Source organism: Coccinella septempunctata, chromosome 3 (assembly GCF_907165205.1).
Source record: "Coccinella septempunctata chromosome 3, icCocSept1.1, whole genome shotgun sequence".
Classification (NCBI taxonomy): Eukaryota; Metazoa; Arthropoda; class Insecta; order Coleoptera; family Coccinellidae; genus Coccinella; species Coccinella septempunctata.
In genome coordinates this window covers 39,868,578-39,891,635 of record NC_058191.1, presented here as the reverse complement: position 1 = coordinate 39,891,635, position 23,058 = coordinate 39,868,578, and the positions used below count along the sequence as shown (strand labels likewise).

The 23,058-nt window shown below is 35.6% G+C and overlaps 1 protein-coding gene across 1 annotated transcript in view; it reads right to left on the bottom strand.

The window, feature by feature from the left end:
- LOC123309783 (ras association domain-containing protein 9-like) overlaps window positions 1-23,058 on the bottom strand; it is a 50,683-nt gene that overhangs the window by 13,892 nt on the left and 13,733 nt on the right. Inside the window, exon 2 of the mRNA XM_044893051.1 lies at window positions 4,273-4,304. The gene's annotated coding sequence lies outside the window, so the exon portion shown is untranslated. The remainder of the gene's footprint in view (window positions 1-4,272; window positions 4,305-23,058) is intronic.

Here is a 23,058-nt window from a genome sequence, read left to right as displayed (position 1 = left end):
TTTTACATCGAAGCTCCCCATTCTTCATCGTCAGCCCTTTCTGTTTCAAATTAGCTCATTATACTGTTCAGATATGTTTGTTCTCGCAGGATTTCCCCTTGGGCCGGCCCTGTGGCCGAAACTAGGTCCGTACCCGGCTAGGAAATCAAAGAGTCATGATAAAGATCATAGATGTTGCCGTGATGGCCTCTAGGTGAATATTACCACTACATCGTAGGCGGCCAGCAAAAGGCACGTGCCCGTAAACGAAACAAATGTTTTTTTTTCTCTTTTCCCGATCACGACTATCTTATTTACCACATTCCCTAATAATAAATGTCCGTTCATGAACAAACATCCTTCGAACATGTTTGCTTGATTTTCTAGCAAGCTGAGGGTTTGTATTCCTGATTAAGTATTTAAGTAGGTGATTATAGTTGTTGTTCCAGTAATGATAAGTTCAACTGTTTATATACATATATTGTGAGAGATAAATCGATATCAATTTTTCCATCCATTTATAGTCATAGAACAAAATTACTCAAATAGATTGATGGAATAAATTAATGGATGAGAACGTTTTGTTAGAGATGCATTCATGTTGTTTCTACAGTTTATCTCCGGGTTTCATAAAGCTTGATCGGGGAATCAACGCTTGATTGACGAATAGACGTCAACTTATTTTCAATCGATAATTCAGTCATGATCAATCAGAATATCATTCTCGCATCAAATTATGATGTTTATACGTCCATTAGATTATTCTCAATTGCTACTTCTTCAATATATTCAGAAATGAAAAGGTTTCAGTAATTTCGTTTTAGAAATCGAGTGACTGTCAAATCGTTGATCTTACAATCAAAGTTTTATGAAACCCACTGTATGTTATGTATAACAGATCAAAGATTATAGAGTTTGTTTATAAATCTTTGTATTCTTTGTAACAGATGACAAGAATATACAATGTATACGAGATCCCTATCTATTTTGTAGCAGTGTGAATGAGGGACAAACATCATCCACTATTGGGAATTCAAATGTAGATTGCAGCGACATGGTGATGACAGTTCGAACTAAAAAGTTAATTTAGTCATTGTCATTTTTGAAGGAGATTTGGAGATGTTCTTCCATTTTTCTCAGTTTATAGTCGTTTTTTCTCAATTTTGATGATTGGTTGTCGAAACTGGGTTCAAGTGTGTTAATTATTATCAATTTTAGGTCAATAAATGTTATGAAGTATTAGTATTCATCGATAAATTCCGACTATGTTCTGAATCAGCTGATGAAAGAGAGCAATACTTTTTGATTTCGAACTTTTTAGCTCTTTACATTATAGAAGGAAATTGATTATATAGAGAGCCATAACTATGAGAGCTTATCTTTTCCATTATATATAATGGCTAAAATTGCAACATTGATACTAAGAAAACTTGTCCAAGTTGAACTGGAAATTTGAAATGATTATCTGAATGAATTTCGTGTGCATACTATCAAAATTCATATGTATATCAACTTACTAGGTGGAAAAGTCCTCTTTGGGCTAAACAGATTTGTTTTTTGTGTAAATCCTTTCATTTTGAGATTATATATCAAGTTCAGTAAATCCTCCTTCTATTCTTCGTAACCAATTTGAAATGTACAAAAAATTTACCGTGCTATAAGGACGAGATATATATGTCCAAACATTGACTAAACGTTCATTTAATCGTGGAAAATAGTAAAATCAGCTTCACAAGAAAGTCGTAATCGAAGATTTGCTCAAAGGAATCAAATTTTGACAACTTCACTACGCTTTCCCATTTGTCACGAGATAGATGAAGATATTTTCAACAGATTAATATATATTTTTCATGAAAACTCTTATTAAAACATCAAAAAATTCTTCGTTCCTCGATGTAAACAAACAGAAGTGCATTAACTTTTTATTTACAAAAATTGACACCAGGGGGCGTATCGCTTGTTTGGTATTCGTGAAATGTGCGAACACATAAATGTGTGGAGTATTTAGAAAACAAGTCTCGAGTTTCTCCTTGATTTCGAGTGGTAAATTTCAGGTAGGTGAGTGAAAAACTTGTATATCTTATTTATTGCAAGGTTCACTGCCTTCCAGATATGAACACCTCTATCAACCGATCATAAACTGCTTATCAATCTTGGAAACCGTTATAATTTCGCGAAATCAGCATAAACGTTTTACATATCTGCCTTAACGTCAACCAGATCAATATCCTTATTGACATTCGACTGCATTTTCCTTATTACCCTAATTGGCTAATACTACACGTACAAATTGTCGTCAACATCTTAAACATGATACCCATATCTTTTGACGGGAACACGGATAAACAACGATAAACGTCAAAAACTTGACGTTTTCTAGCTACCGTTCGATGTTCGTAAATAAACGACCAAATCGTCCTATTTATGTCAAATCAAGGCTCGGAACTGAGCTGCTCAGAGTTAAAGGCTCGATGATTCCTAGGCTACGACCGTTTGTAGAGATGATCGTCTTCTGTACGTGCTCGTCAACATGTTTTCATAATTACGAGGCAATAATTATTTAGTTTTCTTGTGGTTACAAATTGCTAGTGCGAATTCTAGGAAGGAACGGGATACTTTCATGATATTTCGTGATAGACCAATAACGAAAGCTCGATTCGTTCAGATAAAAATCTGTTATGTATCTAGTTCGCTGACACCGATAATTTCAAATGTTTTGTATTCGGGGAAATTGATATTAAAAAAGTATTCGGGAATTTTTCTGGGAAGGTTGCGTCTTAACAACACTTGTCAACAACAAGAAGTTAAATCTATGATACTACACATTTGTGGATCTTTTAAACAGAGTTGCATTCGGCCAGAGTACCCAATTTTGCGAATATCACAGATATTTTTTACTTTTGAACATCAAATTACTCGAAAACGGCGCATTAACTAGAAAATATGAGGAATAGGTACTTTTATTTCAAGAAACGTTCAAATATTCCTCAGATAGCGTCCAACTTAGTTTCAAGAGTTTTTTGTTATTTTTATGATACGTTATGGTCATAATGTGAAAACTAGAAGACGTGGGTGATATCTTGTGTTCGAAAAAGATCCATCAAATAAATGAAAAACTATATTTCGAAATTCATTTCATTCGATAAACCGGTTGTGAGATGGAACTGAAAATAGCATGTTTTTATGGTTTTTCAACAGCCTGTATCTTTTAAACCGAGCCCAGTCGGAAGAAATGGTAAAGGACAAAAGTGTTTCTTTTGACCTCAAGAATCTACTGCTGAGATATTTGTACGAGTCAAAGACTCACTCTGTATATCTGATATTTCTTATAAATTTGATATCATCTAGATATATGAATGAACAATTTAGGAAATACAAACACGCAACAAATTGAAAATCTTACGAATTTTGAAAGAGAAATATTCAATTTCCTCATTGAAACTGTACCTTAGAATATGCAGGAGTATTTAGATCACTGTAAACGTTAATGATTTTGTGTATTTTGTTTTTCTGTTTTTTTTTTACTTTTTCTTCTTTATGTACCTACTAAACATTGAACTGAGAATTAAATGATTCAATTTGATTACAGTATTTCATTATTTCCTTCAAAATCCAATAAAACCACAGCGCTTTCAACAAAACTCTTGTAGTTGGTTTGTTAGAACATAAAGAGTTGCTGTAGGCCCTTACTTTCAGTCAACAGTAAAAGTCCCTCGATGAAAATAAGAAAAAGAAAAACCCCCTCACGATCAGCATAGAGCTCACTCCCATTCATTAAGAAAATAACGTCATATCTATTGATGCATTGGCTTATAGTGGCAAACTCGTGATCTATGATCTCACGTGGAATCGACCAACGGAAAAAGTAAAAGTTTATTGTCTGGATCAATACGATTCTGCAATTACAAAGTCATGCTCTGTGTGGCATTTCTAGCCCATATAGATAGAAAGGCGTGTTATAGGAAACATGCATTCGACATGATTGAAGATCGAACGAATTCATGTTTTTTTTTAATAGGATATGGGGGAAATCTACATCTGACTGTGGGTGATCAATTGGTGAGAGGTTTCTAGATTGTAGACCGGACCAGTCCAGTCTGTATGTCATTCATTCAGTCTCGAAGAACGAAACTGCTCAACGATTGGCGAAAACTGTTATAAACGGTATTGACAATGGAAAATAGGCAACCAAATTCGTAGCAAAATGTTGTACGTATCGATAAGGCAAAAGCAATTGGCAAAACCCCATTGTGAACAGTTTCAAAGCATCTTCGACAAGTAACATCAACTCACCATGTGTTATTCCTTTCAATTACTCGATATTCCTGAAACAAATAAGAAAAATCATTATTATTCCTTTCAAATTCCTTCATAATAGAAACTTATATAGATAATCACACAGCAGATTCAAAAAGTGAATGCAAAAATCATATCAGCTGAAAGATTTCGTCCTGTATCTCGTTTATTATCATCATATTTTTTGTGAACGACTAAAGGAGATATTGGTACAAGTATAGAGAGATCTATAGTATCGATAACTTTCTACTGATCATCGTCAATCAAGGAACGGATCAATTTATATTACATCAATTAACATTGACAATTTCGACGACATGTTAATGTACTCAACAGCCGGGGCTCTTTCTACAAGAGAAAATCAACACATGATTGATACCGCAGTATATTTACCGCACCTGGAAAGGAAACACAAATAGAACCTAAACTGTCGTAAAAACATAATAAAACAAAATGGTACGTTTAAGGCAATTATTAGTGTCATTGATTACAGCTATAGGCATAAAGTATCCTTTTCCAAGTACGTTTGGTCTTATTGCACTCGTGCCAGTTTAGTTGCTTTGGGAGAACCCATTTATCTTCACACGTGGAATGCTTTGAAGTTGATTTTATATACATGACCCATTGAAAACGTTCCTCAAAACTATCATGAAATGTTTTTCTACACATCCATCAATTTATGATAGAAGCTCCACGAGAATCTGTTCGGGATTCATTTTAAGTGGCTGCAGTCTCTGTTGGCACATATCACACAATTTTGAAACAGATCCTTCCATATTAAATGAAGTTTTGAATCTGTCAGAAGAAGATGTGAGAAGTGAGCAAAGCGGAGGACATTTTCAGCAACAGCTTCAGTGAAAGAGAACTCTGAAACCTGGAACTCTTTCTGATGAAAAGCATATGATTCAGTTCCTTTAGTTTAGTGGATTTTCATGGAGTAATGGCCACAGAAATTCAATAATTATAGAGAATTAAATATATCGAGATTCTTAGAGTGATATTACTGAAATAAGTTTTTTTTTACCTAATTGAAACCACGCAAAACATAACACCTCGTTTCATACAAGATTCATGTCTTCAACATATGGAAATTATGAATTTCGGTTGAAATTTCACCAAGAAATTGTCCAAAATTTCAGAGGCTACATGAAGACGATTTTTTTTTAATCTCCATAATCGAATGAGTCACATGGCCTGAATTTCTTCAAAACAATGAAATTTCCTACCCTATTCCCATCATTTTGAAACCACAGGTCATTATTTCAATAAACTATGCAGATACTGGATTATCCTTCGATACGAGCATGACTTGATTTGATCTTGACAAGATTTCTGCTTGACTTAACAATCAATTTCACCAATAACTAGAGGCGATTCACTGATCACTGTCACAAGTTTCACATTTCAGTGGCAAGCATGTCGATTAAGGAAATAATGAACAGATGATGTATGATTTTTTTAGTGGAATGGATGAGAATCTAAATTACATTTTTTAGGTAAATGATAATGAGGAATTATATTTTGGACGATTGTGCTTGAAGGGCTCTCTGGAGTGCACTGTAGGACAGTATTAGGATTTTTAGACAGAGGACCAAATAGGTTATTTTAGGGGGTCTAACGCTTTGGCTCATTTTCGATTTTCGAAATCGAGTTTATGCAAGGGTGGAGGCCTTGCCAATGCTGATTATAGAACCGGAGATCTCAATCGGATCGGAGGAATATAACAGGAGATATCGTAGATTGAAATTAGCAATTTTTGAAAATTGCCATTTCAACGATGAAAATCTGAACGAAGGTAGATAGGCTTTCGGAATTGCCCGCATTAGATTCAGCGTGTTCGAAAACCTATATTTCCATACCAAACTTTTGGATTTAGGACGCAGATTTCGAAAAAAACGAATTTTGTGTTTTTCCATTTTTCATTTTCAAGTTCAGTTTGAAAGGCTGTCCACAGTGCAATTTTGCATTGGCTCATCAACTCATTGGTTTTTTCGAATCTTCAAAACAACTAGTATGAATTTCTTTCACTGGGGGAATGATTAAACACCGTACTTCTCAGAGAGAGGAGCAAATATGTGATTTTAGGGGGGTCTAGCCCCTTGCTCATTTTTGACCCAAAAATTTCAAATTTTCGAATTCGAGTTTTTGATGTAATATTGAAGCCTGACTAGTGCTGATTACGAAACCGGAAATCTCAATTGGATCGGACAAGTATAACAGGAGATATCGAAGATTGAAATTTGCAATTTTTTGAAAAATGCCATTTCAACGATGAGAATCTGAACGAAGGGAGATGGGCCGTTGAAATTGATTGTAATAGATTCAGAGTATTCGAAAACCTATATTTCCATACCAAACCTTTGGATTTAGGACGCAGATTTCGAAAAAAACGAATTTTGTGTTTTTCCATTTTTCATTTTCAAGTTCACTTTGAAAGGCTGTCCACAATGAAATTTTGCATTGGCTCATCAACTCATTGGTTTTTTCGAATCTTCAAAACAACTAGTATGAATTCCTTTCACTGGAGGAATGATTAAACACCGTACTTCTCAGAGAGAGGAGCAAATATGTGATTTTAGGGGGGTCTAACCCCTTGCTCATTTTTGACCCAAAAATTTCAGATTTTCGAATTCGAGTTGTTGATGTAATATCGAAGCTTGACTAGTGCTGATTACGAAACCGGAAATCTCAGTTGGATCGGACAAGTATAACAGGAGATATCGAAGATTGAAATTTGCAATTTTTTGAAAAATGCCATTTCAACGATGAAAATCTGAACGAAGGGAGATAGGCCCTTGAAATTGCTTTCAATAGATTCAGCGTATTCGAAAACCTATATTTCCATACTAAACTTTTGGATTTAGGACGCAGATTTCGAAAAAAACGAATATTCTGTTTTTCCATTTTTCATTTTCGAGTTCACTTTGAAAGGCTGACCACAGTGCAATTTTGCATTGGCTCATCAACTCATTGGATTTTTCGAATCTTCTTAACGATTTGTATGAATTTCTTTCTCTGGAGGAATGATTAAACACCGTACTTCTGAGAAAGAGGAGCAAATATGTGATTTTAGGGGGGTCTAACCCCTTGCTCATTTTTGACCCAAAAATTTGAGATTTTCGAATTCGAGTTTTTTATCTAGTATTGAAGCCTGACTAGTGCTGATTACGAAACCGGAAATCTCAATTGGATCGGAAGAGTATGACAGGAGATATCGAAGATTGAAATTTGCAATTTTTTGAAAAATGCCATTTCAACGATGAAAATCTGAACGAAGGGAAATAGGCCATTGAAATTACATGTAATAGATTCAGCGTGTTTGAAAACCCATATTTTCATACCAAACTTTCAAATATCAATCACTGTTTACGAGAAAATACTTTTTTTTGTTTTTCCACTTTTCATTTTCGAGTTGACTTTGAGGGGCTCTCTAGAGTGCAATTCTTTATCGAATCGTCAAGTTTTTGGTTTTCTCGAATCTAGAAAACAACTTCCATGCACTCCATATCCTAGAATAGTAATAGAATACCCTGATTTTTAGACAGAGGAGCAAATAGCTCATTTTAGTGGGGTCTAACCCCTTGCTCATTTTTGACCCAAAAAATCGAAATTTTCGAAATCCAGTTTTTCTGCTAGAGTGAAAGCTCTGCCAGTGCTGATAATGAAACCGGAGATCCCAATCAGATCGGAGAAATATAACAGGAGATATCGCAGATTAAAATTTGTAATTTTTAAAAAATGCCCTTTCATCGATGAAAATCTAAACGAAGGGAGATGAGCTTTCGGAATTGTGCGCAATAGATTCAGCGTGTCCGAAAACCTATATTTTAATACCGGAATTTCAAATATTTGGCCCTGTTCTGGAGAAAATAATAATAAATAATAATATTTTTGTTTCTCCATTTTTCCTTTTTGAGTACACTTTGAAGTGTTTTCAATGTCTTTAAGTAACGTCATTTTTCAAGCCCATTATTGGATTGTCTATTCATACCAAATCGAGTGGTATTTTCCTGAAACATTCGTTCTGCAGACTCCAAAAATATTGAAAGATATTCGATAGATAAAAAGACCTGTAGATAGTATAATCTAGCATATGTATACTTTTACTTTTCTGGCCAACCTCCGTATTTATTATCTTAACCTGGTGTTCTCTTCCATCATCTTGTACAGGGCAATTATTAAGCCATCAGGAATCTATGATGAATCTCGCTAGTAACGGAAACTTAATGGTTTCTACTTTGATATGTCATAATGCAGATCAGTCGGTAGCTTTTGATGCTGCAACAGGCTGATGATTCGCATTTTTTACTGAAAATAATCAGGAGATCGAGAGTTATAGGCAGCCGATCATTCGAAACCATCTCGAAGAATGTGGAGACTATTCGTCGATGAAATTATGAACTTTCGGAAACAAAAACGGAAAAAAAAATTCACTTCCATCGACACTATTTTTATAATAATTATAATATATCCACAAAAGTTAAGGAAGTTGAGAAATTTTATCACAGTTTTAAAAGCTGTCGAGTTTCGTTCGTAACTGAAATATTTTTCATTATATTCATTTTGTTCGAGAGAGATTAACTATAAAAATAATCGAATATGTAGCAGAGAATAAAGATCTTTATTTTATTTATAAGACAAGTGTTCTTATATCCCAAGAAGTGAAACGAAAAGTTACAAATACCTCCTTTATATTCCCTGATACGCCAGTTGACCGAAGCACTGGACTAACTGTATAGTACCCACACAATGCAGAATGAAATAGGAATAAATTAATGCATATCAAAATGCAAAGCGATGCCAGCAAATGAATTGGGAATATTAATAACGTACGATTTTGAAGAAACCTGTTTCCTAAGAATCCAATTCAATGATTTTTTCATTCATTCGATCGACGGAATTTACATTTTTTATTTATCGTGTTATTGAATTATTCCACCGAGATAGAAGCGCATTGATTACCATTCGGTGTCGTTAATGATTGACAGGGTGTCTCCAAACCCGTATAATATCGATTGGATTCCAATGATTGAATTTATGGATGGGCTTTCACTTTCCACGGTGACAAATATGATTATGTATGTAGCGTTTTTAAATGAAGAAATAACATGTACCTAATACGAACAAGTGAAAATAGTGAAAGTCGCGAATATCAATTATTTAAATTTTTATCTCGAGAAATCATGTTTTTGGAATTTTTTCCATTATTCGTATTCTTGTCGCCTATTCGAATAGACAGGAAACTTTCTTCGGCTTAGCTCTCTTCACCCCAACTTGCTAATTTTATTTCAAACATGTTCTGTTAGTAGTGTTAGTAGAAGAGAGTTGGGATAATTTTCCATATTTCTAGATGATCACTGATTTATAGGATTGATATGATGGATACTTTTCCATAACTGAACAAAAATGAATTTCTGAACCAAGACAAGTGTATCACAATAGCATTTGCAGGTGGATGAAGGTAAAACAATTTATTCTAAAACATGAAAACGTGAAAATCTCCCTAAAATTTTAAGATCCGAATTTTATAACCTTATAAAATAAATTTGTTTATGCCTACACATTTACACTTGAGCAGAAGAGGGTTGGAATTCACAATCTGCAATAAAAATTGAAATATAACCAAGGATAATATTGCCTCTGGCTGAGGCGTTGTCATTTCAGTCATTTCTGGATAAATAATGAAGTCATTAAAAAAAAATTCGTATCCCCTGTGACTCAACTCGATAATCCCACAGTATAAAAATGTATAAAAGTCTTACTGAAATTGATTTATTGCTGGAATCATGACGGTTTGTTCAGAAGGCAAATTCTTCGATTCGAATTTTTTTTTATTTTGCTCAGAGTCAACGTTCTTACACCCACATCATAGTTAGATCCTTGATGAAGAATATGAGTTGCAGATGTATCCTAAGGAATTAAGGGCTCGGTTTATTTGGACCAATTCTACCTTCTTTCAAAAAAAGGCTCGTCCTTAAAAACAACCTGTATGATTCAATCTATTGATTGAATTATTGGATATTTGAGTTTCATTCGACATCAATTCAAACGAGGAAAGTGTATTTCTGTTTTGAAATAACAGCAATCTTCTGCAGAACAAGAATGTGGAACAATATTTGTACAAACAAGCTTCTATCGCACTGTAAACATGGTTTTATCTAGTTGAAATATTTTAAATCGACCTGTTCTATCTATAAAATTGAAATTTTATTGATAGGATGGCGAAAGGTGAAACCATTGTAATAACAATGTTGTTTTACGATGGTTGTTCATGACTTTTCGATCATTTATCGCGTATATGGATACAAAGTTCGTCCAGTGCCGGCTTGGAACTAATGAAAAATGATTTTACTTGCAATAGATCGAGAAAACTTTTTTTCTTAAGGTTTCCGATCTCTGGCATTATATTTGAGAAAGCTGAGTTCTTCATTTCTCCATTTCTCATTTCTAGGTTCACTTTCGAGAGCTTTGAGTAGAATAGCAACATTTGAGTCAACTGTTTCGTTTTTGGAAACCTCGAAACAACTTCCATAACTTTGATATGCTATAAGGCAGTAAAAGATCCCAAATTTCCGGATAAATTAGCAACTATCAAATTTCATGTTTCAGATTCTGCTAAATTCTGTACTTTTTCGATTATAAGTGTGCCCTTATAACAGTTGTCGATGAAAGACATTCTCTAAAAGTAACCAATTTTCTTGAATGTAGTGAGTTATTATATCTCAAACTAGTCAGACTTCTTATCTACTGAAGGTGATCCATTACTCTCTATAAATTTTAACTTCCTCGATCTAATTCTCCAGTGAAATGACTAGCCGTTACTTAAACGATTCCAGTTAAATACTCAATTTGCCAAGTGCTCGCTCAACACAACGTCAATTTAGCACCTTCTATCGCTATTTTGCAACTTTAATAACTGAAGAGTCGTTAGGAAGAACAAGGAAGTCGTATATTGGGAGTTAATACATATGGCCAACTTTCATATGACTTATAGAAGTTCTTCTATTCGAAACAGAGATAAAAGCCATACCTATTATGAACGGTATTTTCATTTTTTGTGATTTTTAACAGAAGAATGAAGATGACATTCTTGTGGTATCTCTATAAAAATGAATTATACAAAAGATAGGTTAGGTTAGGTTAGCTTAGGTTAGGAGTGGTTAGGTTTCGTGAGATTTCTATAAAAATGAATTATGCAAAAGATAGATTAGGTCAGGATAGGTTAGGTTAGGGATCTCTATGAAAATGAATTATACAAAACATAGTTTAGGTTAGGTTAGGTTAGGATAGGATAGGTTAGGTTAGGATAGGATAGGTTAGGTTTCGTGGGATCTCTATAAAAATGAATCATACAAAAGATAGTTTAGGTTAGGTTAGGATAAGTTAGGTTTCGTGGTATCCCTATAAAAATGAATTATACAAAATATAGGTTGAGATTGGAGGACTATTTGGAAAGGATATGTACATCTGTATGAGAAAATTAGCAAATTGAATCCATCAGAACTTGAGATTTTTTCAATTTATAACCAATATTTGTCATTATTTCAGTCGATTCCATGTCGGAAAAGAGGGGGTTATCAAGAAAAAATGAGAAACAAGGGGAAAACAACAATTTACAACTTCTTGATTAGTCTGTCGCTTCAAGAAACTAGAATTAAATGAAAATTCGATGTTTCCATTAATTATTTTAACATTTCATGAATTGTTGATGGATTCTGAATAATCTCATCAAACAATTCAGTAGATAAAATTCATGAGATGTCACAATTATTGATCGGAATTTTAGTTTTCTTCGGTGGTGTTCAGTAGTAGACTGATCAAGACCTCGAAATATTTCAGGGAGAAAGTCAATCAATATGCACAATATGCAAATTTTCAGCAAAAAATTATGATTAGGTCTCCATAAAATCTAATAGGACATCACGATGAATCATCCTGTACATTAAAAAGAGTGAAGTCTAGTGCTTTACTATGACCAGGCTTATCCATTCATTTTAGGCCACTCTGTATACTAGTAACACACTATTGCTAAGAAATTCATCAGGCACCAAGTACAAAATTCTTTGAAGCACTTTAAATAATTTTTTGTCTGTTTTTCTGACGATAAATTAGCCGCTCCTTTTACAGTAACTTATTCAATAGTTTCGTCACACATTTTCGTAGAATTTATTTTCGAAACGGGTCACAAAATACCTTCAAACTTTACAAATATTCAGATCAGTATTTTTCATCACCCTTGGCATCCAAATTTTTCTGTTTGTAGATCGTAATCGTAATCGTTGGATCCTCACAACTGACATTGCTGCGTCTTTCAAAACTACCACATCGTAATCGATAAATCCAGCAGCCAGCCTCATACACGGATTTAATTATCGCATAGGTAACCGTGTATGCACAAATAACCGACGAAAATTATATGGGTAAAGACACGCACCACATACCCACAACGTATCCAGATTTTCAGTAGGTTTCGTTTTCAACCAGCGCACAAAAGAAACGTGGAAAGAGATCGCCCGCAGTAATTACACACTACTGATTTCATTTTAATGCTTCCAAAAATTAAAAGAACAGAAGCAGTCTTATTTATGTTGCTTTGCCGGCAAACCCTCTCTCATCATAATTATACGCAGGGATAAATATAGATTACGGGCGCAATTTCTTTCCGTCGTACACTCCGCAAGACCGGTAAGTTGGTGAAGAAACGGAGAAATATATCAATGTTTCATAAATGAATATACTTTATGGCAGTCCAAATTGCAGCTTAACCATGTGTTATGACGACTTCGGCTTTTTTCCTCGTGGCTATGGGAAATTACCGGAGAGACAAAGCACAGCGTGGTGCGTCCTGTTGATACTACATCTGTACGTGGCTACTGGCTTCGAAAGATGGGTGGGAGGGGTTTTATGAAGACAGTTGTCTTGCTGCACGAAACCCAACATACAATTGACCAAATGCTACATCTCATGTTCAGCAGAGGTTTGAAGTTCTGCTTCATTTTTTGCGGTTATTTTTATTTGACTATGGAGAGGAATTCCTTGGAGCCTAGACCTCGAATCTTCGGTATCTTCCCATGAGTTAATAATGTTTTGAATCGTGGTTCATGTCGGGTCCTTTGGTAAGACTTGAGTGAGCTAAAATCGTCTTTTTTAGGCTTCAGTGGATGATATATGGTATATTCTTCGTTTTAACACCTTTCTACAGGTTGTTGATGCTTATTGGTCGGTTAGGTTAGGTTAAGAGTCCCTCAGTAAGACTTAAATTAGCTGAAATCGTCTTTCTCAGGCTTCAGTAGATGATATATGGTATATCCTTCTTCTTAACACCTCTCTACAGGTTGTCGATGCTTATTGGTCGGTTAGGTTAGGTTGAGGGTCCTTCAGTAAGACTTAAGTTAGCTGAAATCGTCTTTTTAAGATTCAGTAGATGATATATGGTATATCCTCCTTCTTAACACCTCTATAGAGTTTGTTGATGCTTATTGGTCGCTTAGGTTAGGTTGAGGGTCCTTCAGTAAGACTTAATTTAGCTTAAATTCTTTTTTTTTAGGCTTCAGTGGATGATATATGGTATATCCTTATTTTTAACACCTTTCTACAGGTTGTTGATGCTTATGGGTCGGTTATGTTAGGTTAAGAGTCCTTCAGTACGACTTAAGTTAGCTGAAATCGTCAATTTAGGGTTCAGTAGATGATATATCGTATATCCTTCTTCTTAACACCTCTCTACAGGTTGTTGTTGCTGATTGGTTGGTTAGACAGACGACACGTGCGGTCTGTTGTGCTCCAGAAATGATTTTTGTGAGTTTATCACCTTTTAATCTCATCCTTAGATGACAGAGATCAGTCTAAGGACACCAAAAACATCGAGTCTAACTTTATCTGCCTCAGAGCAGCAGGATAGCCCTTAGTATTCTCGTTTCCTCAAAGACAACGTTTGCGAAGGGTTTCATCGATCATACCAGGTGAATCTCAATTTGGTTCAAACTGAGATTTTGTGTTTTTGGTTTATATAACACCATCTTACTCATCTTTTTAGATGGGCTACGATCATAAGGTTATTTCGTCGACCATACCAGGTCCAGTAAAGACAGCCATTAAAAATCTCATCTTTTTTAGATGAGCTTTGAGCGAGTGGTGCTTGCATCTCGTTCTTCTGTGTTTAGATTCGTCAAAGATGTGCTATTGTGAGGCTTTCATCAGTTGTGAATTGAGCAGAGGTGTGTGATGACAGATTATAAGGGAAAGTGTGTAGGGTGATTCGCGAATTCTTGGAACATAAAATCTCCTTAACATAAGGAATAAACTCAATTAGGTTTCAAATCTTCTTACGGACAAAATCGATACCTTATAAGTGGGTATAACCCTCTATTTTTCAGAATAGTGTAATTCAAAGAGAAATCTCACCTCTCATTGGTTCTCATCTGCTGAGGTAGACCCATCATTGTCTTTCAAATGGAATTTCCAATTTTTATAGCTTTAACAGCTTGGGGAAGGACACCCCTATATCAATAATATGACCATTTTTGTATCATATATGGTAGGAGGTATTAATTCGAAGAAACATGAAATTATTTCTTCCGAAACGCAATGAAGATATTTTTGCAGTTAATGCGCAATCTACATTTGACATTTTATTTTTGCCAGGAAGCCCCTCTTTTTACATGTTGAATCCTCTTAAATTTCGCTCCTAAAAACTCAAAATCCGGTCATAACTGAGTATGTTTACCGTATGAATTGAATCTGGATTATAATAGGTATTAAAAGAAGGTTACTAATATAACAACAAGAAATATTTGGAAGAATAAGTATAACTGAGAAGTCAATGAAAGAAACATCCCCTTTACCATTACCATTTGGCAACAACCACTTGAATATTTCAAGTTGTGAAGCGTCCTTTGAGATTATGCCAACTTTCCCCTCAAATTACTCAATCAAAATTACAATTGAAAAAAACCTGCTGAATTAAATCTACCTTACTATTCGTAAAATCAGCCTACCTTCAATCGTTCCACTTTTACCAGAAATTGCGGAAAAATCCAACGCACTTGCATAAACCGAACGATATTTCACAAAATGTTCAAAACTCTTTATACCGCGAGTTATATCGATAACTCTCCATCAAGCTTACTGTCACCACTGACGGTCGCGAATACGACTGGATTCAAATAAGTATGACATGAGCTGCCACCTGAGCGTAAACAATACTTAATACTGAATAGGTTCGCTAGATAGTCGGGACAAGCCTTTACAACGCATCCCCAAAATACCGCTAACAACGCACGCGCTACTTCGCGATAGAGTGATACTGACACTGACAATAGGTAGGTAGGGGTTATAATTTGTCGTCGTTTAACTTATTGTTCTTTTCCTCCTCTTTGGAGATGAATCATCAAAATTTCACGTTGTCACATGAATAACCTTCGGATTTAGCCCAACATATGCTCATTTTTACCTACTATGAGGAGGATTGTCAATAATCATGTTTGATTGTGTATCATCGCCCATACCTGATGATTTATCAGAGAAATTCAGGTTTATTTTCATGCATTCATCCAAGATGCTACGTTTTTGATGGTCCATAGGATTGAGCTCTTGTACTAACTGAACTTCATAAGCCTTTAGAAGTTTTTGGGCAAAATCTGTTTGCGAGATACCTCTCTTCTTTGTCGACAATTTTGCAGCTGATTTTCACAACTGCGATGTCTTGTTGACGCTTCCAGCTCTTCGTCCTTATAATGGCAATGTTTCTAAATGAATATCTCAAATGGAAAACAACCTCTGGCCGAACGATAGTGAACGTGTAATTAAAGAACTGAAGAATAGATCTCTGAGGAGAAAATAACTTCTGACGAAATAGTCCATAATGTCACCCAACAAGGCAGCAGCAGTTAACCTCACAAATCGTCTTGATTATTTCCATACCCAACGATCTTTTGGCAGTTGCATATCCACGGTTTACAGGTGACGACACAGATGATCACGAAACTAATTACCCATCCAACGCCCAAGGACTCACGAATCTTAAAAACCACCTGCGAATCCCTGTAGGAAGAGCACCTGTTGACCAACAAAAGGTGGCCGTTAAGAGCAAGGGTCTCGCGATCAGCTGAGCATAACCCGCCATTCTCTTCGGTTCCATTCCGTCGAACAGCAACGGCCGTTTCTACGGCCGGTGGTTCCCCGAATCTGAATAATTCCCATTCAGGACAAGTGGCCGTTGCTGAAATCTCGGAAGCAACGGAGTGTGTGCCGCAGAATGGTGCAATATTGGATTCGTGGTTCTTGGTGTAGAAAGCGTGAAGGGAAAGACGTAGATGGGAAGATACCGTGACGAGGTAGAAGCTTTGTGTTTGTTTTTACCTTTGAAGGAACGATGAATTATGAATTTGGCATTGTTGGCGGTTGAATTGAAACGTTCTGATTGTGGTGGTCGGAATATTTGGGAATTATTGAAAGTGTTCGGTCCAGTTTGATGGTTTTCAGAGTGGAAATAATTTTATTTGAAGATTTTTGCCATCAAGTACAACAAAACAACTCTAATGTTCTGAAGCTATTGAACCTATTGGACCCAAAGGAAGCTACTTTTCAAAAGACTGACAATTCGGACGTGACGCAAGGTTACAGCGGATGAAAGAAAAATCGTTACTTGTACATACTCTAGCGTGTCAGATTTTCATACAGAGGGTTATTCTTGGTGTTGCAGACCTGTTGACCCATTAATCTGACACCAGTCAAGGATAGTTTTCTCAATCTGACAGTTTGAAGATGACAACAAAACATTTTTCAAATATCTATCTTCCTGTACCTTTAATCATTTTTGTATTGATCACGAAAGTTGTAGATGTTAAAATTCCAAACAATTTTTATCTGAAGTAATTTTACATACTTTAAGCTGTTTTTGAGCTAGAGGCCGAGGAGTTAGCCAAACATGGGAAAAGCCAAGGTCATTGTAGAAACCCAGTACAATGTACATTCATCGCCATATATCTTAAAAACCTTTGAACGTAGAAAAAATTGCTTCGAACAAAGTTTGTAGAAAATATTATACTCTATAACTTTCATAATGAATGCGAGAACGATTTGAAGCCCAGGAGAGCAGATAATTCAAAAAAAACTTCTTTTTGTGCCACTTATGGCCAATTTTTATTGTTTAGGTTTACTGAAACTGCCAGATATGTTATCTTCTCTGCAAATCATTAATCAATGAATAAGATTACCGAAAATGCTCCCATGCTTCATATAGGCATGCTCAATCCGTCGAAAAGAATGAATTCCCGATTGAAATCTAACACTTGTGCGGAGCACCCGAATTGTCACCGCCTTATCCTGAATTCATCGGACAACTCAATTATCCTTCACGCAATGAATAATTGAAGATCCATATCTTCCAAATTCAGAATCAGCCTGCAGCGTAGCTATCCCATTTGAATTCTTTCTATTATTCTTCGATGACACTCCTAAAATACCACGAATATCTAGCCCAGCCAAGACAAACGTTGGAGGAACTTTCGCGTTTGTCGATGTTACAATTTCATTCTTCTCCGAAGAATTTTTATTGCTGCACTTATCGAAGTGTTCAAACACACACACAATCCTGCGGGCAGGTACACAACACTTTAGGCGCTTTTTGATGACTCATAATGAATTCTTTTGTCACTTCGACCTGGTGTGAGCTGCCATTGTCATAAAGGGGATTTAGCATTCAGAACAAGTCTGGGTATAACATGGGATATGTTAAGTTCGTAGACGAATGTTTTTTCAAACGTGTATGCGAATAATTATCTCGGGTTGCAAATTGTCCGAGTAGTTCAAGACCTGCGAATACCAGAAGCAGAGGAATTTCGTTGTTTCCGGTAGCCGCGAACATCTCGAAGCATTTTTTGTCGTAACTCAAACAAATCCTTGAGTTATTCGCGGTATGCCAATATATGGCACTTCGGTTGAGAGCCAGAGAAGAAATGCCTCACTGCCTAGGTGACTACTCGTACTTTCTTTATATCAACAGGTGGGGATTAACAAAATACAGTATTTCAACAATTTTCAATTGAAATACAAAATACAGATTATAAAAAACAGTCAGGTCTTATGTAAATAAACTGAAACTAATTCAGCCCACTTGATTAATCGGTGAAAAAATAATTTTCTTTCAGAAATACCAGATTTTTGAATGTACTATCAGACAATAAGCTTCTTGTTGGGGAAAGAACAAAACACCTACAAGAAGAAGCAATCTTTCTGCAGGTTCTGATGACCACAAACTTGTATTATATTTGTATAGAGTTCAACAAAAGTAAGCTATATGCTACGATCGTTTTGGAATCTGACTAATTTTAACTCCATTTTTGAAGCCAGGCATTGATTCATTTTTTGTAACTTGCCTTTGACACAAGGCATAAATAGCAAGATTTCGAATTCTTTGTCTCCCATCATTTGTGCTACTTTCTGGTAACTTGAGCATTTTCTAACTAGGATGATAACATGATCAAAGTATGGCACATCTGGTGGCAGTTTGAAAAACTCATCAAAACTTTCTTCTAAACTATCTCTCATTTGTGATATAATAACATATGATTCGAGAATAACAGAAAAAATATAAACTAACAGTTTCAGCAAGCTGAAACAATAAAAATAATAATGAAGGTCACAAAAATGAGTTTTTTTGAATTATCTCCTCTCCTGGGCTTCGAATTGTTTTCGCATTTATCATAAAAGTTGTAGAACATAACATTCTCTACAAATTTTGTCCGAAGCAATTTTTTCTACGTTTGAACGTTTTTGAGATATATAGCGATGGATGTACATTAGACTGGGTTTCTACATTGACCTTGGCCTTTCGCATGCGTGGCTAAGCTCCTCGCCCTCTAACTCGAAAACGGTTAAGAGCATGGAAAATGGCTTCAGACAAAAGTTGTGAAGAATTTTATTATCTACAACATTCACGATGAATACGGAAACGATTAGAGGTACAGGAAGGAAGATATTAAAAAAAATGCCTTGTCATTCTCATTGACATTTTCAAAGGATCTCTGTCCGAATTTGATTTAGATTTACTCCTCATAAGCTTCACTGTTTGAACGTGAAGTTTATTTCGATTGAATTCGAGTTGCATTAAGAAAAATGATATAAAAAGCAAGTTCCTAATGAAGTAACTGCCTATTGAAAAAACAAAACAGTAAACTCTCCTTCAAGAGAAGCCCAACTCTGCATTTTGTAACCAACGAACTCTGAAGGATATATGGAATACTCTAACTTGAGTGGTCCTGATTGTGTAGGATTGGACAAGTTCTCACGCTGGTCAGACAACCATGAAACGAAAATTCAACAGAAATTAGATACTGTAGGACAGCGCCATAAGGCACATGGACATGGCTAAAACTGGGGATCTAATTAGTTATTTTTAAAGTGTTCCTGCTCTGTTTGAGACTGGTATCATTATTGTGGGGGACTGATGTATGTAATCATACCAGTACATCGAACCGCGAACTGTCAAATGCTATCTAACCCCCATTAAACGACTGAACTAGAACTTGGGTACTTATGGGTAAGCAGGTCATGCATGACCATACTGTAGGAAAATTTCTGCTATGTAATAGTGAATTCATTACATCCAAGGGAATATCATTGACATGGAAAAATGCAGTAGATATTTGTGATATAAATATTGACAACTAGACCTATTCTCAGTGGGTGCTTTCTGGGGCTGCAATATATTGTTTTTTTCAGCAGAAAGACTTGGCAACCCTGAGTATGACGGACGACGAGTCCATGGACCGTTAGCCACGGAACCATATGGGTTTTAGCGAGCAGCTTTGGTCATGAAGCCTATAAAATGTAGCCGATTCAAATCGTCATTCCTGCCATTTGAATTTCAGAGAAAACGAGAGATGAGCTGGTCGTGGGTATTGTTGGGAAATTACACTGGTCGTTTTGTAGAAATGCTATATCCGTTAGCCAGGAGGTTGAAAGCGAGTGGTTTGAATTTAATCAAATACACCTGTTGTCGTAGGGCAACTGTCGCTTCCGGTTTAACAGACTTCCACTTGGTTTTTATGGGAACAGGGGAGATTGACGTTCTATATCGCGGAAGTTATTCTATGGAGGATTAAACGCTCACGTTTTAATGGCGGGAATTTTTCAATTTGTAATTTCTCCTCCCCCTTTCAACGTACGAAGTTGTTATTCGATTGCACTTTCAGTTTTTGTATCAAGTATCCAACTATGCGTCATAATCTTTTACTAAATCTGATGAAAAATATTGGAATTCTTTTCAATATGCAGATTTCATAATCAGATAATTTTTATGCTTTCTAAGTATAGAAAGATCTTGATATGGTTCGGTCTTTTATGATTTGTAAGTTCTTCGAAGATCTAGAAACTTATTGAATTGGAATTTCCACTGTTTTAATATATCTCGAGGTCAATGTCATACACTTTAAGGAGTGATTGATATTGTCATCAAGAATATTTTTCTTCGAAGGGTAGTGATTGTAATCTCCTCAAAAACACGAAAATATCGATGCAGTTTATGACATGATTTTATCAGACTGTCGAATTGGGCTAAAACGGATATCTGAAGCACTGAATATTTCATACGAACGCGTTCATCATATAGTTGCTGCAAAATGGATCCCCAAATGTTCGAATGTTGACCAAAAGCGTGCAACGGTAGAAGCATCGCGTTCGATCTGTGTCGATGTAGACTTCTTAAACCGAATTGTTACTATAGATGAGACTTGGGTACATTTCTACGATCCAGGAACAAAGCAGCAATCGATGGAATGGCGATACTCTGGTTCTCCAAGACCTAAGAATTTCGTGTCCAAAAATCTGCTGGAAAAGTTCTTGCTTCAGTTCTTTGGGATTGCCATAGAGTAATCATGATTAATTTTTCGAATAAGGGTAGAACAATGACCGGAGATCACTATTCGACATTACCGACCACTCTACGGGAAAAAATTAAAGAGAAAAGACTCGGAAAGCTATCCAAAGGTGTTTTGTTTTTATAGGACAACGCCCCTGCACACAAATCTCATGTTGTCATGCAAAAAATTCGTGATTTAGGGTTTAAATTACTAGAACACCCCCTTATTCACCAGATTTGGCTCCATTCGACTATCATCTCTTTCCTCAACTGAAAAAAAGTTTAAAAGGTCGTAAATTTTGTTCCAACGAGAAGTTATAAAAGCTGTGGAGTTCTGGTTTACAGAGCAAGAAGAAACATTTTTTTTGAAAGGTCTAGAGACGTTGCATGTTCGCTGTAATAAAGGTATCCAATCAAGAGGAGAATATGTTGAGTAACAAAATATTTTGACATTGAAATTTTGTTTGGTTCTATAGTAGGCTAAAAATTCTTCGATATATCCTTGTATACATGAAAAGTTGCTTAATCAAGAATGAACATCGACCTGCTCTAGCACACTATAGAAAATACAAGACATGAATTTGATGCTCTACATCTACATTTTGTTCACTCTGTATTTAGTACAATAAAAACTTTATTTTCCAACAATTTCAAATGAAGCAAGGACTGCTAAGTCCGCAACTGAAGGACAAACCGAAACGAAAAAGTTCTCTCACCTTAGAGCAGAATTCCTATTTGGCAACCCAGGATTTCCTCTTGCATTCAATTTGTTTGGCAATCACAATCTTGATGAGGAACTCCCTCTTACTTTCATCATATCATCTGTGATATTTTTAACATGCAAAATCGACTGTTGAAGAAGGCCTTCAAGGTTATCCACGGAAGGCCGAATGAAAGTAAATCTATATTATCTGTTGTAAATTCCGTATCTAATACCTAACCATTTGGAATACTTCGAATTTGATGATATACTAATCCCTAACCTTTGTCCATTGAATAATAAACGCCTGCGGTTGTTTATAATCACAAGGTTTCTTTATGTCGCTGTAAATCATGTGGGTTGAAAGCCTCGTTGCAATTTTATGTTAACTCCTAGCACCTCCCTTTTTGTCAAACAGTCCCATACGTGAATTTGAACTATGGTCTATGAAACTTCACTTCTGCAGCCTAAAAAACTATTGAAGGGCATCTCGCAATCTCTGGGAATCAAAAATCTAGCATAAGCTCCGAAGCACGTTGAAAAATGCCATTAAAAGCTAATTTATGCAAAAATAATTAATGACATACCAAGAATTTTATTATTTTTTCTCATTCTGATATCCCTAGATTGCATTTATTGGTCCATTAAAAAATTATAGTATCGAATCAAGCTGTCTAACCTTGTTTAGGATCTCGGACCATCCATCTATTTCATATTTTTACCTGCGAATCTCTGTCCTCATCAGTATTTTTGAACTATCTATATAGCTGAGATTTATTATTGGAAGAGTTGCTCTCTTAGATTATGTAGCATATTTAGATCTACGATGATTTTTCTGGGAGATATGATATGCGTTCATTTCAATGCAATGGAATTTATTTGATGGAATATACCATTAATCATAACGAATTTAAGAATATTTCAGATCTTTCTCGCAAATTCTCAAATTCCAGAAAAACATATTCACTCAAGTACTCCACAATCACGTTGTCAGTAACGTGTCCACTTCCCCTGTTGAAATTCCCAAGAAAAAACGTATCTTGAGCAGTTAATTGAGATGAAACCTAGTGGTACTCGATAACCAGGCGTTATTTCAACGTATCTTTTGCTTTCACAGACAATCGGCAGTCTTGAAATAGAAAAAAACGATCCACAATGGAAAGTAGGTTCAAGGCGATATGGATTGATAATCCTGAAATGGAACAAAATAAATCAGAGAGAA